Here is a 16,629-nt window from a genome sequence, read left to right as displayed (position 1 = left end):
ATGCTCATGTGTATGCAAGAAGGAAAAGAGAATGATGGGTTTTGTAAGAAACATGTTTTAGATGTTTCTAAATTGAGAACCTTAAAATTATTTTCTCTGAGTCCTCACAGTGGAGGGAGGCTTATTTTGCAACACTCTTTTTTTTTTCATTTGCAACGAAAGGCACCTGAATCTTGAGTGGTCGTCTAGAGGTTGGATAAGGACTATCTAAAATTGGTTGTTATCAAGGTTTCCAATAGAAGTAATAGAATTTTTTTTCAAAAAGAACAGAAATAATGTACTCAAATTATTCCATAATACCTTTTTTCTTATTTAGTGTTACAATATTTTTATCTTAATGCTTACTTTTTTCAAATCACTTTACAAAACTTCTGTCCCACAGAATGGCCATCAAAATCTTGAATGCAAACAAATAATTTAAAAAAAGGGGAGATATGCCTATATGATAAAAAGACAAGAAAAAACATTATCTCTTGAAAATGCCAAAGGTATTTCCTTTAAAATTTCTATAATATAGATTCTGTGATCATAATCTAGGAAGATGTTCCTGCTTATTTGCTTATTTGTTAACTGCAGTTGATTATATTATTTTAGTTTCAAACAAACCTTTTAATTCTCTGTGAATGTTTAACATAATTTTTTTTAAAAACATATAACACTTAATATTTTTTTTATTGACATTTATGCTGTTTTATCTTATACATTTGTATTATAGCGAGGACATTATCTAAAGTTTAGAGAGATACGCTTCATGCAGATTGTGGTTTACAACAAGTAAGATCCATATCTCAAGTCTAACTCATGTCTTTGTGCATATTTTATTGGAACTCCATGGTTGCTCAAGAATCAAATATTTCAGTTGGCTCAAAGTTATATTGCATCTTGAATTTAAAAGGTTAGTATATGTATGGTACATAGTAGAGAAAGAGAAGTGTACAAGGAATAATATTTGCAACACAGAATATTAAGACTTAAAATCAGAAGGAAACTACAGAAGATTAAGTTTTTTATTTGAAAAGTATTCTTTTATTTTTTCTTCATTTGCCAAATTATTTATTATTTCTCATGTGTTTCTGACTTTCATCTCCCTATCATTCTACTCTAACTTCTTCAGATTGCAACTGTCTCTATGAAATATCGCATATTCGAAGTTTCGAAGTTCCATTACTGACATCACCTATCTTATCTACTTGTAGTATCACCATCTCATCATACACACTTTCCATTTCCTATAACAGTTCTCTACAATCATAGACTACCGTTACATTAAACACCTTACACATAACATCATGAGTTCTCTCCTCTTTACTTCCATCCTTAATGGATATTTATTGCTTATTACGCCTAGTTATAACATTCCTCTATGACATTTTTCTTAGCCTCCTTGTTTCTCACTTGTAGTACCATGGAAGATGCTCCCACTTATAGATCCCCTTGTTGCATGTACTAAATCTTCCTATTCTTCCTATTGCATTTTTGGTTGTATTCAATACTCTTCTTTGTTCTACAACTTCAGCTTATAGCATCTTTGTAACTATATCAACTATCCTTAGAAGTTCATGCCCACATATTTCTTTTGTCACACCCACTTCTAACATCTTCCTATTGCATTTTTGGTTGTTTTCAATACTTGCAACTACCCTTATGCACTGGTCTTCTTGCACTCTTCTAAACTTTTTAGACATGTACTTGCAACTCCTTGATGATCTCCTTAATGACCTCCTTGTAGCCTCACCCAGACTACTTCTTCACAATATTTACTTGTAGTGCCATGAGAATCCTCTCATGACAATCAACAACACATAAAATAAGATAACACTTTTACATTGTAATAACATAAAAAGACCATTCTTCATTTTGCAGAACTTGATATTTACAAGAAATGATAAGATATCAGGATGTTGTGGATGTGCACATCAAGTTTGATTCAAAGGAAAAGACCTATGATATAATTGTTATAATTGCAAATCTTTATCTTCTCCAAAGAAATATATTAGTTGTTTTCATTTATAGATCTGCAAAACAGAAACGAGATTCTAGAGACATCACTTAGAGTAAAGAGATAATTGACATAAGACAATTGGCTTTTTCCCAAGCATTTTAATGCATAACCAAAATTTACTAGTTTTCTGAAGAAGTAAACGTGGGTGGGTATGAACTGAATCGAGATGACAATATCAGGTTTCTTTATATTTCGAGGATGCACCAGACCTTGAGAATTGTTATGTACAAGGGTAGAATGATAATTAACAGATCTCCACAGCAAGACAAGCTCATCAAACTTGTAAAAAAACTAAGCGTCTGTATATAATGGGAGCCGTTTGTTTATACAAATCAATATGATTCGTCCCTGATGCATAATGGTTCCCAAGAAACAGTGCATCCCGAAAATACAAAGACTTGCTATTACGATCACCATTCAGATCATATGTACCCTCATCTGCTCAATGAAAACAGTAGAATATTTTTCTGCACAAAAATGTTTGGAAAAAAGTTAATTGTCATATTTCTGTTTACCCTGTGAGCCAAGTGAACATCTATTCTTTGCCATCTCTATTTTACAGATCTATAAATCAAAACAACCAATCTATATCTTCTGAGAAGATAAAGACATCGAATTATAACAATTACCAAATAAATGCTTTCCTTTAAATCAAACTTGAGGTGCACAACCACATCATTAGAATCGCATAGCCAATGGACTGATGATTCGAAGGCTTCCATTTCTCTTACAGGTACGAAACCAAGAGACCACCATCTCCAACTCTGAGAATCCATCCTGAGCGACTGTATGTCCACTCCTCATTGAATATCTTGTTGAACATTGGGCTTCTACTCAAATCAAATAGTCCAAGCAAGTCATAATAGTTTGCCTTGAAGAACAGATGATTTGAAATCGGAAAAGATTATGAAGAGAAAGTTTACAAAATATTATCTTCAACATATCCTCCAGAATAGGATCTATCACCATTGATTCTCGCATGAAATATACATTTTTTGTTGGAGATATCTCCTCCGCATGGCCTGTGGACTATAAATGTGCATGATGATCTCTCACATTTCTTCTTGGCTTCATCCTTTCTTCTAAGTGTGAGCCAGCTGGTATAAAGTCCTTTTGATCCAGCATCACCTTTCTTCTCTACATCCACAACTTTACCTTTGCCATGCCTATCTTCGATTGAGCCATCCTCAATGTGTGGCCCAATTTCATGTGTGAGCCAATTGGTATAAGGCTCTTTTTCTTCACTGCTAATCCTATTCTCATTGCTTTAATGCCATGGGCGAACATTGAATTATCAGATTCCGTCCTAGAAGCCATCATCTCTGTGAGGTGCTTCTAACAAATCCCTGTGGTTAAATAGAAATAAAAATTGAATTGTGAGAAAATTTTTAGCTATTTCCAAAACTTTGGGAATAGCTATGCAATATTTTTAACCAAAATTTGAGTCTCTTGGGAATTTAATTTTGGACAATCTATAGAGTATTATCCATGACTAAGCACCTACCTTCATGGGACAAAATGGTGAGATTTTAAGAACGTATTATTTCTTCTTAGCTCTAATTGGAGTTGTGTTAGGCAGCATTTGTCTCAATGCCATCTAGGATGGTTAAAATGGAGGAACCTGTTTGCTTTCCATTTTACTTTTGTTCGTTTTGTTTGGGTATTTCTCTAGTGGAGCTACGTCTTTACAAAGACACCTGCAAATATAAAACATTAGAACATCATTCGATCTAAATTATAGTAAATAATGTAAGATTTACATTTTCCTAGCAATAAAACAATTATATTTTGAAATATGTACATAAGAATCGTAACTCTGTGCAGGATAATCTCATACAAATATAGAGAAAAATTTCGTTGAATCTTACTTTATTCTAGACATTAAAATAAGGAAATCCATTTATCTGTATCGGATGATCCATGCTTGATGATTAAAGGGAGACGATTAAAGGGGTCAGATTTATGATGCAAATCTGCATTTTAAAGTCGGGGTCAACCATGTTTTGAAGGGATCCCAAATCTTATTTATCTAAAGTTGTCATCAGAATATCATTAGCATACTATCAGCAAATAGGCAGCCAAAACAATAAAAACCAAAATAAAACCAAACAAAATAAACAAGAAGAAACAACTAATTCAAATTCTTCAAAGCTTCAGCTGCTTCCACTTCAAGCTGAGAAAGGTTCATGGACAACTTAAAGCTTGTTGTTGTTTCCGTATCAGATTGATGATTGTCCTGTTAATGCTCACAAAGTCCTGTCAACCTCACAAAAACAAGAATGACTGGCAAGTTGGAGATTCATTCTCTCAATTTTAATACCGGAATTTCCCTTGCATTCAAACTGTTGTCCATGCTGATTTCCCAATTGTTGAATTATTCCTTCATTTCTAGCAATCAACACTTCTGTATCATGGGACTGCAATTTTTTTTTCTCTGTATTCTTGCATTTCACTTCTGTAGCTTTCTTTATCCTTCAATGAAAGCTCCTCGTCGTAAATCTGATATATTAAACCAGGATAAAATATTAAGAAAGGCAGCACAAAAGCATTTATTTTTAGCTTAAAAATTAACAAAGAAGATTAATTATGTACTGGAAAAAGATAAGTCAATATCAGAATTCATTTCTATCTTACCGATTTTTCTTTTTCATTTAGATTTTTCACGAATTACCAATCATTTTACTAATCTCCCTATCCTTCCCAATATCAATGCTTTCAATTTTGTATGCCGCTCAGGAAAGGAAAAAGTGTAATCACTCCTATTTTGGTTCAGGATTATTCAGATCCTTTTTTTTAGTTTCATCTTTTCTCCTGCAGAGTGAACCCCTAAAGAAGTATCCCCATTTGTTATGATTATTCTAGTAATTATGTACTTCTGCAAACTGTTCTCTGGAAAATCCTATAATACATTAGTTGATTTCTCTGAGCCAACAACCACGATAACAAGATAAATTAAGGAGTTTATTATACACCACTTAATTTCCCTTGTTACTGTGGTCATTGGCTCAGACAAATTAAATTGTGTTTTATAAGACTTTTTAGAAAGCAATTCGCAGAATTATCTAGTTACATGAATAATCATAATAACAGGAATGAAATTAGAAAAGGGATCTTGATCATCCTAAACCAAACAAGGAATAGCTACACTTTTTTCTTTGTTGAGCAGCATACAAAATTGAAAGCATTGCATCCTGGAAAGGATAGAGAGATTACTAAAATGATAGGTAATTTGTGGAATAATCTAAATGAAAAGAAAAATAAGTAAGATAGAAATCAATCTTGATATGAACTTTTCTTTTTCCAGTAGATAATTAGTCTTTGTTACTTTTTAAGGTAAAAATAAATTCTTTTTTGATGCCTTTCTTAATATTTTATCCTGATTTAATATATTAGGTTTACTAGGAACGTGCGTTGAAAGATAAGGAAAGGTACAAAAGTGAAATACAAGAATAAGAGAGAAACAAATATCGCAATACCATGACACAGAAGTGTCAATTGCTGGAAATGAAGCAATAGTTCAACAATTGGGAGATCAGCATGGATAATAGTTTGGATGTAAGGGAATTTCCGTTACTACAATTGAGGGAATGAATCTCCAACTTTCCAATTATTCTAGTCTTCTTGAGTACTAGCCAACACAAACATTAAGCTGTCCATGAACCTTTCTAGGCTTGAAGTGGAAGCATTTGAAGCTTTGAAGAATTTGAATTAGTTGTTTCTTTTTGTTTTGTTGTTTGCTGATGGTATGCTAATGGTATTCTAATTTTTTATGGAAGCTTTTCTTAAAGAAGATTTCGAATCCCTTCAAAACTTGTTAGACCCTTTTAATAAAAAACAAGCTTTAAGATGGCAGATTTGCCTGATAAGTTTGACACTACAAATACCATTATGCCTAAAAAACAAAAATCTTTGGTTTGTAGCATTGTTTCAATAGATTAACAATGTTTAGTGGATATCACTGTGTCCATTAAGAATGAAAGTTGCATCCAAGAAGACAAATGTAAGCAATCAGTATCAGAACAATAATTCCAATAAACTAACAAGATTTTTATAGAATAGCTCAATGAACTACTCACATTTTCAATAAACGTGTAATGACAAACTATTCTTTACTCTTAATTTGTTTGCTTATTTTGTTCTGGTTTTGGTGAACAGAATGCCCCAAAACCAATGTAACTGAGCTGATTAAAAGAACAACAATATAGTGTGCCAATGTTGGTGTGCATCTTTGAACAAGTAAAGTACATAGTAATTCGTCTTTTCTGTTGATTGTAATTGTTGAGGCCTTCCAAGTTGGAAGATAGTAGTTAAACTAATTGTTGAGGCCTTCCAAGTTGGAAGACAGTAGTTAAAGTCACAAAAGGTTGTTTAGATTTGAATATCCACAATATCAAGCACAATCAACTTAATAACAAAGTTCTTGTTTTAATCTTAGGATGTTATTTCTTTTATAAGCATTTTAATCCTTTTTCAATCTCAGGATTTTTAGTTTTTATCAGTAAATGTGGTTTTGTTAAGTTTCCTCTTCAAGATTAGTCTTCTGTTATATTTTTTTTATTTTTTTTAGTTTGCATACCATTTGTTAAGTTTCCTCTTCAAGATTAATCTTCTGTTATATTTTTTTTAGTTTGCATGCCATCTGTCATGTTGGTTTGTAGAAAAATTACTTTTTAAGATTTACTTCTTACATGGATTTGTAAATTATAAAGAATAAACAATGCTAGTGTTTGTTGATAACAAATGGTTGAATTCATAGTGACATTTGAACTCTCACCTTTGTTTGAATTCACACTCAAAAACATATGAATATCATATAATCTAGTTCAATCTTACCTGGATGCTTGTAGGTCATTCTTGAGATATTAGAGAAATTCTGTGTTGTGAATTTCGGTCCTTTCAACTCCAAAGTCTTAAAGAGTATCTTTGGATTTTGACGGGAATTACATTCCGTTTAAGGATTTTACTGGAACATTCTCATATATTCGTCACTGATTTTTATCTGTCTACAAGTATTTCATCCGTGTCACGCCCATTTTCTCATATGCCTTGATGAATTCGAGTGCATTGCCAAACTGTTATTGGCCTGTGTTGCACCTTGGTGTTATTCCACAAGGGTATTTTTGGCCAATATTAGTGCTTTTTAATCTTCATCCACCACATTCAATGACAATGTTAGGCTAAAGATATAGGGGCATACTATTTCTTTTAACCTTTTGTAAATCCAAATTTCCCCATTCTGTTTTAATAAAACACAAAAAATAAACAAAAAAATATATATATTCACTTACCTATCTAGCATTACCATCCTCCTATAAATATTGAAACTAAACAATATGAAATATTGTATTGATATGATATATATAGATATAAACACACCATGCATTAGAATATTTTTATATTTGTTGTTCCATAATATGAATCTAAATATTAATAGGAATTTAAATTTTTGGGAAAAAATAATTGATATAAATTTCATGATCATAGGGATGTCAAGTATTCATTTTTATTAATTATAAATTTTCATAAAATATAATAAAATAGTATACATATATTAAATACAACTATCTATAGATGTTAGATATATCAATCTAAATAACTTTATCCAACCTTTGTAATGAATCTAATACATAAATAAAACTAATATTTTTCTACATCTTTTAGGTAAATGTACATTTGATATCTATACTATTTAGGTAAATGTACAAAAGACTCCCAATCACCTCTTCCTCAAGATTTCCATTTAAAAATACAGATTTTACATCCATTTGATAAACTTTGTAACCTTTGTATGCTAAGAATGCCAAAACCATTCTAATGGCCTCAAGTCTTGCAATAGTGGAAAATGTCTTTTCAAAGTCTATGCCCGTCTTGCAATAGTGGAAAATGTCTTTTCAAAGTCTATGCCCTCTACTTGTGAGTATCCTTGTAGAGCAGCCTAGCCTTCTTTCTTATCACCTTGCCATCTTCATTCACTTTTTTCCTATAGACCCACTTTGTGCCTGTGACATTTTTGTCAGCTGGCCTTGGTATCAAACCCCATGTTTTGTTCTTCTCAATTTGTTGGAGTTCTTCTTCCATTTCCTTCACTCACTTCTTATTCTTGCTAGTTTCAGTGTAATTCTTTTGTTCCATCTCAGTCAAAAGGAAAAAAATTACTTGCTCATTGTTTGTAGCATGCTTCCTTCTTGTTTGTACACCTTCATCCTTGCTGCCTATGATATGATCATTAGGATGGTACTTTTGCACATAGTTGCTTGGTGGCTTTTTAGTGACTTCTTCTTCATTTTTCATTTTCTTCATCTTCTATATAACATGGTTCTTCAAACGGATGTATAACATTTTGCTTTCCATTTCGCATGTCTTCATCAACTCTTACATGTTTCTTGATGTGTTTGTTGAAACATTTATCTGCCTTGCTATGAGTTGAGTAGCCCAAAAATATTCCTTCATCACATTTTGACTCAAAGATACCTAATCCATCCTCATCTCTTTTGATGAAACATTTACTACCAAAGACCTTGAAATACTTGACTGAAGGTTTTTTGTCATACCACAATTCATATGGAGTCATCCTGCTATTCACCCTTAGTTGAACCCTATTAAGTGTATATGCAATTGTATGGACTGCCTCTTTACAATAAACATCAAGCAGATTATATTCATTTAACATTGTTCTAGCCATCTCCTTGTCAGTTCTATTCTTTCTTTCCACCACATTATTTTGTTGTGGTGTTGTAGGAGATGAATATTGTCTTCTAATTCCATGTCACTCACAATAATCTTCAAATTCGTTTTATGTGAATTCTACCCCTCTATCTAATCTCGAATAATTTATAACCACTTTCCTTTTCAACCATTTTTCTATAAATCTTGAATATTTCAAAGGCTTGTGACCTGTCTTGAAAGAAGGTGATCCATGTCATCCTTGAGAAACCATCAATGAGAAACATGAAATACTTCTCACCATTGATAGCTCTTGTTCTAGTTAGACCACACAAATCAATATGCACTAGTTCCAATGGCCTTGTAGTTGAGTATTCCTTTGTCTTCAATCTTACCTAAGTTTTCTTTCCTCTATGACACTCATCACATATGGTGTTTGCAAGCCTAACAACCTAAGGTAAGTGTCTTATATAACCTTTCTTGCTTATGTGACCCAATCTTGTGTGCCACAACGAACTCTCATCAACTTGTCCCATCATGAATTGAGGCTCAAAGTATTATTTCAAGTTGTAGACATTTCCATCAGTCCTTTTTTCCTTCTTCAACTAATTTTGCATTTCTCTCCTTCCCGAGTCCACATCTTTTGGAGTCAAAAGTGAACTTATATCCTTTGTCACACATTTGACTCACACTAAGTAGATTGTGTTTCAATCCTTCTACATACTATACATTGTGAGCTTTTTACTTGCCATCAATTCTTAGTGTGCCCTTGCCTTTTATTTGAATTGAGGAGTTGTCAGCAAACCTCACCGAGAATCCATTCCAATCTTCAAACTTGGTGAACTTCTTCCTATCGCTTTTCATTTGATTGGAGCAACCACTTTCGACAACCCAGAGATTTCTTCTTTCTGTATGGAGAGTTCTTTGCACAATCAAACTTGATTCATTCCTATCTTTTTCTTTTTCAACCCATATCTGCTCAGTCTCATTCTTCTTGTCTACTGTAACATTTTGACTAGATGTAGTTTTTTATTCTATTTTTGTTGTCCTTTTGTCTTTAGCTACCCTTAATTTGTAGTGCTTCACACTGTGGCCAAAGTTTTGACAATAATAGAACTTTACATTCTTATTGAAAGATGAAATAGGGGGATTTCTATATGACTGAACTATATTTTTTCTACACTCATGACTTTTATGATCAGATCTATTATAATTATAACATCTGACATGCGCATCTCTTAGAGTAGCAAAAGGGTTCTTACTTACATAATTAGGGTGCGGTCTATTTATAAGTCTATAATCTGAAACTCTATGTCCATAAGCATTACATTTAAAGCAATAAGCATAAAATTGAGGAGCAAACCAATTACTATTTTTGAAGGTGTTTTTCATTTGTCTCGTTGGAGCAACATAACTCGCTCTTCTTGAGATCTTCCTTGTGTCCTTGATCTTTGTGAAACCTTCATCATCCACTTTGTCATTTCCTTTCGGATCAACATGTTTATTTCTTGTCGTAGCAACGATATTATTCTTCTTTGGATCAACAACTTGAGTCTTCATCCCCTCAGTTGTAGTATTTAAGTCTATCTTCTTTCTTGGAGCATTGTTAACCTTGAAAATTTTATCAAGATCATTCATGCTTGAAGATACAAAATTTATGTCCCCTTTGGATGACTCAGCACTAATAAAATTTTTTCCAACCTCATATCCTACACCTGTAGAATATTTTGAATGATCTTTCTCTTTTAGCATATCATTTAATGGATTGGTGTTGCCCTCATACTTCATCCTCAACTTGAGATCTTCCTTACATTTTTCAAGTTCTTCCGTAAGGCTTCCCACTTCTTGTTCCGGCTTTTGACATTCCTTTTATTTTATATGTAACTCTAATTTTATTTCATCACCTTTTCTCTTAGAATCTTTTAGCTCAATTGTCAAAGTAACAATACTCTGATTATCTTCTTCAAGAAATTTGTTTAGCTAAATTTTTTCCTTTGTGGCTGACTTCTTATAGTTTCTAAATTCTTTCCTTACATTGTCAAGTTCTTTAAGAGCACATATTATCTCTCCTACAAGATCAACCTCGACATCTACATCCTCTTCCTCACTATCATTTAAATTTTTAAATCATGGTATAATTTTCTCCTCTTTAAGGACCTCTTGAGCCATGAAGAGATTAGTTTATTTTTCATCTTCACTGCAATACTCTACTGACTCACTTTAATCATCAGAAACATCACTATCAATAGTGTAAATAATTTTCTTCTTTTGAGAGTTCCTTCTCCTAGTATTATAAAACTTTTTACCTTTATCCTTGACACTTTCCACATCATTATCTTCCTTCTTCTTATAAGGACATTTAGTAGGAAAATGTCCAATTATTCCACAGTCAAAACATTTGAAGGGAAGCTTTCTTTTATACTTACCTGATCCTTTCTTCAATTTTCTTACAAAGTTGGCTTCAACATCATCTGATTCTTCATCATCTACACAATTTAGAGTCTCTTTCCCTTTCTTCTTAGAGGTGAAGGTAACTTCTTTCTTTTATGATTCAACACTTAGAGCTCTCATTTCATATGCAAGTAATGAACCGAATAGCTCATCGATGGAGAATTTTTTTAGTTCTTTAGCTTACTCAATTTTAGAAATCTTAGTATCATACTTTATTGTCAAAGATGTCAACACTTTCTTAATTTTAGCTTCATCTGGAACATCTTCTCCAGGACCACTAATTACATTTACTATCGCATCCACCCTTAGAAAATAGTTAGAAATCTTTTCTTTCTCTTTCATCTTCAAACATTCAAATTAAGCTCAAAGATGCTACAATTTAGCCTCCTTTACTTTAACATCTCTTTCATATATTCTCTGCATCTTGTCCCATGTTTCTTTTGTAGTTGTACAATGTGTAGCTTTAACAAACTCAGTGTCTGACAATCCACTAAGGATAGCATTGTTGGCTTTAGCATTGTGTTCATATTCCCTTTTTGCACCAGGATCAGTAGGAGGAGTGGCAGGGACAGTATACCCACTCTTAATAGACATTGAGACATCATATCCTAGGGATGACAAGTATCTTTATATTCTTCTACTTGAGAAAGCATAGTTGGTGTCATTAAACATTGGTACTTTAATAGAGGATGACTTATTTCTAGCCATCGGGTTCACACACCAGAATCTACACAAGCTAGAGAATGCATATCTAAAAGGGAACCTAGGGGTTTGATACCAATTTTTGAACACAAATGGACTACTAAGAGGAGAGTCTCAATTATTGGTAATTAAAAACTTGAACATTTTGAAAGGTCTAAGCTTTAATAATAGAAATCAAGATACTATGAGAAGAAATGTTAAACACATTTGCACATAGACAGAAGGCAAGCACACAACAAATTGGATGACCTATTCTCTACTCTTTGATCTCTGTCGTCAATCCCATCTCTCTGATTTTTTTTTTAAAACTCCTATTTCTCTATCTCACTATGTGGATGACCTTTTGTGTTATCAGCCTCGGCTCTGTACTCTCTGGTCTTTGGCCTCTACTATTCACTTCAATTCTCTTCTCTATCTCTCTTTGTTCTTTCTTTCAGCCACCTCCTATCTCCTCTTCACCTATTGATTATTCTTCATTCAATCTATTCTACGATTTTATGCCTGCACTGATGTCGTGTTATGTGCACTTGCAAAAATTGCTTCTTTGTGGGCTTCTTTTTCTTATTTGTTCACTGAGCTTAATTTATTGCATTCCAACAACACACTCTTACTCATCTACCACTTCCCTTATTTACAAACTTTTCTTCTTTGTCAATTATATAACCAAATTTTTTTCCCTCCAATAAGAAATTAAAAAACAAATAGTTCCAGCAAAGAAAAATCTTGTCTCCACATTTCAAATTTATAGTCTACCAAATTAAATGGCTCTTCTATGCTAACCAAACTCAACAACTTGATTTGACTTTGCATGTAATTTATATATATTTTTTAAATATCTTCAATTACAACTCAGCCCAACATTTATTCTTCTTATTGTTTTCTATTTAGAATGAAAGATCACATTTGATACGCATGCCCCTTTTTCTGGCTACATAAATATGTCAACAAATATTTTTTCACCTAACATTCACATGTCACTAAGCCACGTGGCAGATGGTGGGACCCATCAATAAAATATTATGCTCACAAAAATTCCATGTGTGGAAGAAATCTATGTTGGATTCATGAGCTACACTAATGTGTTCCATAGATTGACTAACACACATGTTATATGGATCATGATATATCAAAACCATCCTTCCTGCAGACTGGCAGGGTAACGTGCCTTCTTCCTCTTAATTTGTCCATGAGATTATTTGGCAGTTGTCTTCTCGATTGTGAGATGGTAGGATGTCTCACACTTCTTCTTTCTTGTTACCCCAAAAGACCTTTTTCTTCAAATCTTCTTTACCATGGGATACTGTGGTTTGTAAAACTTCTTTTTTTTTGTTACCCCACAATGTTTTTTGACTGAACAATCTTCTTTTCCACGACATAGTGAGGGATTCCATTTTCTTTTCTTTTATTTTACCTCATAGGGTCATTTGTCTTCCATTATTCATGTTGCAGGATAGAAGGGGCTACCATTTGCTTTGCTTTTATGTTATTGCCTAGGTTCTTTTGCCTTTAGTCTTGTTTTTTGTGGGATGGTGGGGGAACTAGTTGCAGTTTTAGCATTACCCCACATAGAAATTTGTCTGAGGTCTTCCTTCGTGTGGGACAGTGATAACATGGTGTGTTATGCACTACCAATAACAGTGTGCGACTAATACGCCTAGTAACTGCGTGCGGCTAACATGGTGTGTTAGCATAATTACAACTACACTTTTTCTTGAGTCAAACCAATTTTTTCAAAGCCTTACCAACTCAATGACCTATGTCTTTTTCGTCCAATTTGCATGTCTCAATAACACATCTCATTCTTTCCTTCTATGTCTTCATGTGGGACTAACACGGTGTGTTATGTTTTGCTACAACAACACTTTTGTTGAGTCAAGTCAGTTCACCCAGCACATCCTCTCAAATATTGACATCAATGAAAATCTAATAAAAACACATGCATGTAGAAATACCAAGTTAAACCCCACCCCTCCTGAGGAAGAGACATTACCAAATGGACATAATGTTGTTTTCATCCTAAACTGTTGCTTGAAGGGAACAAATGATGATTTCCTATGTGGAATTCGAGATAAAGATGGTCATATTTCCGAAACCAAAATTGTTCATGATTCAAGAAACATGGAAAAAGGTATGGATAGTGTTGCATCTATATTTTCTCTTCCCCTAAATATGAGTCCTTTACTTTTTATATTTGTGAAGAAGATCTAACGGTGGAAGATACCATTCAAAGTGCTAAAGGAGAATTTATAGACGATGACTCATAAATGGAAGTTTTTTTTGGCAAAGATGATTAAATTTATGGAAAAAGAATAAAAGGTCTGAATCCCTTTAATTTGTCTTCTCAAGAGGAAGCAATATGCTATTCCATTACTAAAACTCCATGTTCAAGGGAAGATATTGCACAAGTTCACATGGTTTCATTTCATTTTTTAATAACTTGTGATGTCGGTATTTAATAAATTGATAAAAAAATGGTCAAGCTTGAGCAAGATAGATGACAATCATTTTCTCATTTTTTCCTCTTCTTGAGTAATGAATTCTTTTAGTTTAGGGCCAAATGAATTCCTCTTGTTAAATTTGATCCTATGTAGGAAGGGTATGATATCTAGGTCTCTAAAATAGGTATGACATTGTCTAAAATGGTATCGTCGAGGGCCCCCTTTTTCACATTTGGATTTGGATTTTCTAAAATTAACCTAATGAGTGTTCTTGTAGGTGAGGTCAATTTATGAAAAACTTCTAATAATTTCTTGCAAGGGTAATTCTAGTGTGTGTCTTCGCATTTCAATTCCTAGCTTAATTGGGCTCACACGTTTTCATTGATATTTTTCTTTTTTTGTTGAAGGTATATTGAATTTGCTTGAAGTGTCTTATGCCTCTTGGAAAGTTTTTGTTTATATTAGAACCCTAAAGTTGATAGCCAAAGTATCCTCTCCCCTTTCCCTTCATTAGACCTTAGGTGTAAGAAAAATTGTTATTCTCTTTTAGAGGGTCTACCTCCCATACAATTTCTCTTACATGCAAGATCCAATGAAAACCAAGGGGAAATGATACTTTTGTTATCACCTTTAGGGTTCTACTCTAAACACAAACATTCCAAGAGGCACAAGACACTTCAAGCAAAGTTAATTAACCTTCAACAAACAAAGAAAAAAGATCAATGAATGTGTGAGCCTAATTAAGCAAGGAATTGAAATGTGAAGACACACACTAAAATTACCCCTGCAAAAAATGATTAGTAGTTTTTTACAAATTACCCCCACCTACAAGCACACAAATTAGATTAATTTTAAAAAATCCAAATCCAAATGTGAAAAAGGGGGCCTTCGACAATATGTTTTTTATTTATTTTATTTTTTTACCTAGTCAACAAGATATTGATTTCCTTTTGCAATGATTTTTACCATAAAAATTAAAATGTAAAGAACAAAGCCTTGCTAAAATTCTGAGAGATTTTTGAAAATATAATTTTTGTAGGAAAATGTCTTGATTTGAGCCCTAGAAAACAAATTTATTGAAAAAACCTAATTTCCAAAGATCTGATTTTTTGTGAATTATTTTTGCATTAGAATTAAAATAATAAAGTACAAAGCCCCTCTATAATTCTGAGATACTTCCATAAAATTAAGGAAATCTGAAAAAATCACTAATTTACTCTGACAATTAATTATTTTATGAAAAAAACATAAAACAATCATAAATAGTTCAAACTTGATCCCAAAAATCTAAATTTCAGATTGACACCTCCTGATACCATTCCAAACCAGCAAAAAATATTTAATGCAAACATTTTGAGTTGTTAATGAGATATGATCAAATCATTACGAAACCCTAATTTTCAAAGATCTACTTTTTAATAAAGAACAAACCCTTCTATAATTCTAAGACCTTTCTAGAAATGTAAGAAAATATGAAAAACAATTTTATGGAAAAATGCCTAGCCATATGTGCGATATGATCAAATATTTCCAAATCCCTAATCCAACCTTAGCTGCATAAGGTTAGTCTTCAAATTGTTTTACAAAACAACAATATAGGGTTAAAAATACTCAAGCAGAAAAAAATAACATAGATCTAATAGAAATCCATGTCCCACTAGACATGCCAAAATCTCTGAGGTGAAAAATGATGATGACAAACTATTGTAAAACCACAAACATCCAACCACAAACAATCCTAGTTCTACAATAAAACATTCACCATAAACCAATGAAGAAAGATGAGAACATGAAAATTAACAAATTGAAACAATAATACCATTCACATGTTAAGTAGGGTCCGATCTACATTATCTCATATCTCCATTGATCTTGTTTGATATATTTTGTCTTATATTTTGTATTGTGTAGCAGATACAGAGGATGGATTGTGGTTGTAAAGTCGCTTGATCGCAATAAATATTGATAAAAGTATTAGGACTAGAAGGATAAAAGAATCCTCTTATATCAAAGACACTTTAGAAAATGGAGGGATAGGATTAAGAGGTCAAAAGATAAATGGTCGACTAGGATTAAAGGGTAGGTATCGAAAATGATAAAATAATAAGAAGGTAGTTAGGAAAAATGATAAAATAATGGAGGTAGGTAGAGGAAAATTAAAGGATAAATGACATGTGTATTTTTATATATTTTGTTTAGAGGTGTTTGGATAGGCAATAGTTGTTACTATTTGTGTTAGATTTGTAAATATTTCAAGGTTTACTCGTTACTTGTGTAATTTGCCATTTGTCTTAAATTTCTACTATGGAAGAAGGCCAACTCTTAGGAAATTTGAGGTGGCAAATGAGGAAACCAACACCATGTCTATCTTGT

At 32.7% G+C, this 16,629-nt stretch overlaps 1 pseudogene; it reads left to right on the top strand.

Annotated features, from left to right (window-relative positions):
• Nucleotides 1-16,629, top strand: part of LOC131873960 (high mobility group B protein 15-like) — an 86,695-nt pseudogene that overhangs the window by 23,515 nt on the left and 46,551 nt on the right.

The sequence above is a fragment of the Cryptomeria japonica genome, chromosome 3 (assembly GCF_030272615.1).
Source record: "Cryptomeria japonica chromosome 3, Sugi_1.0, whole genome shotgun sequence".
Taxonomy (NCBI): domain Eukaryota; kingdom Viridiplantae; phylum Streptophyta; class Pinopsida; order Cupressales; family Cupressaceae; genus Cryptomeria; species Cryptomeria japonica.
The sequence above is the reverse complement of the archived record's forward strand: the minus strand, read 5'-3'. Positions and strand labels throughout refer to the sequence as shown.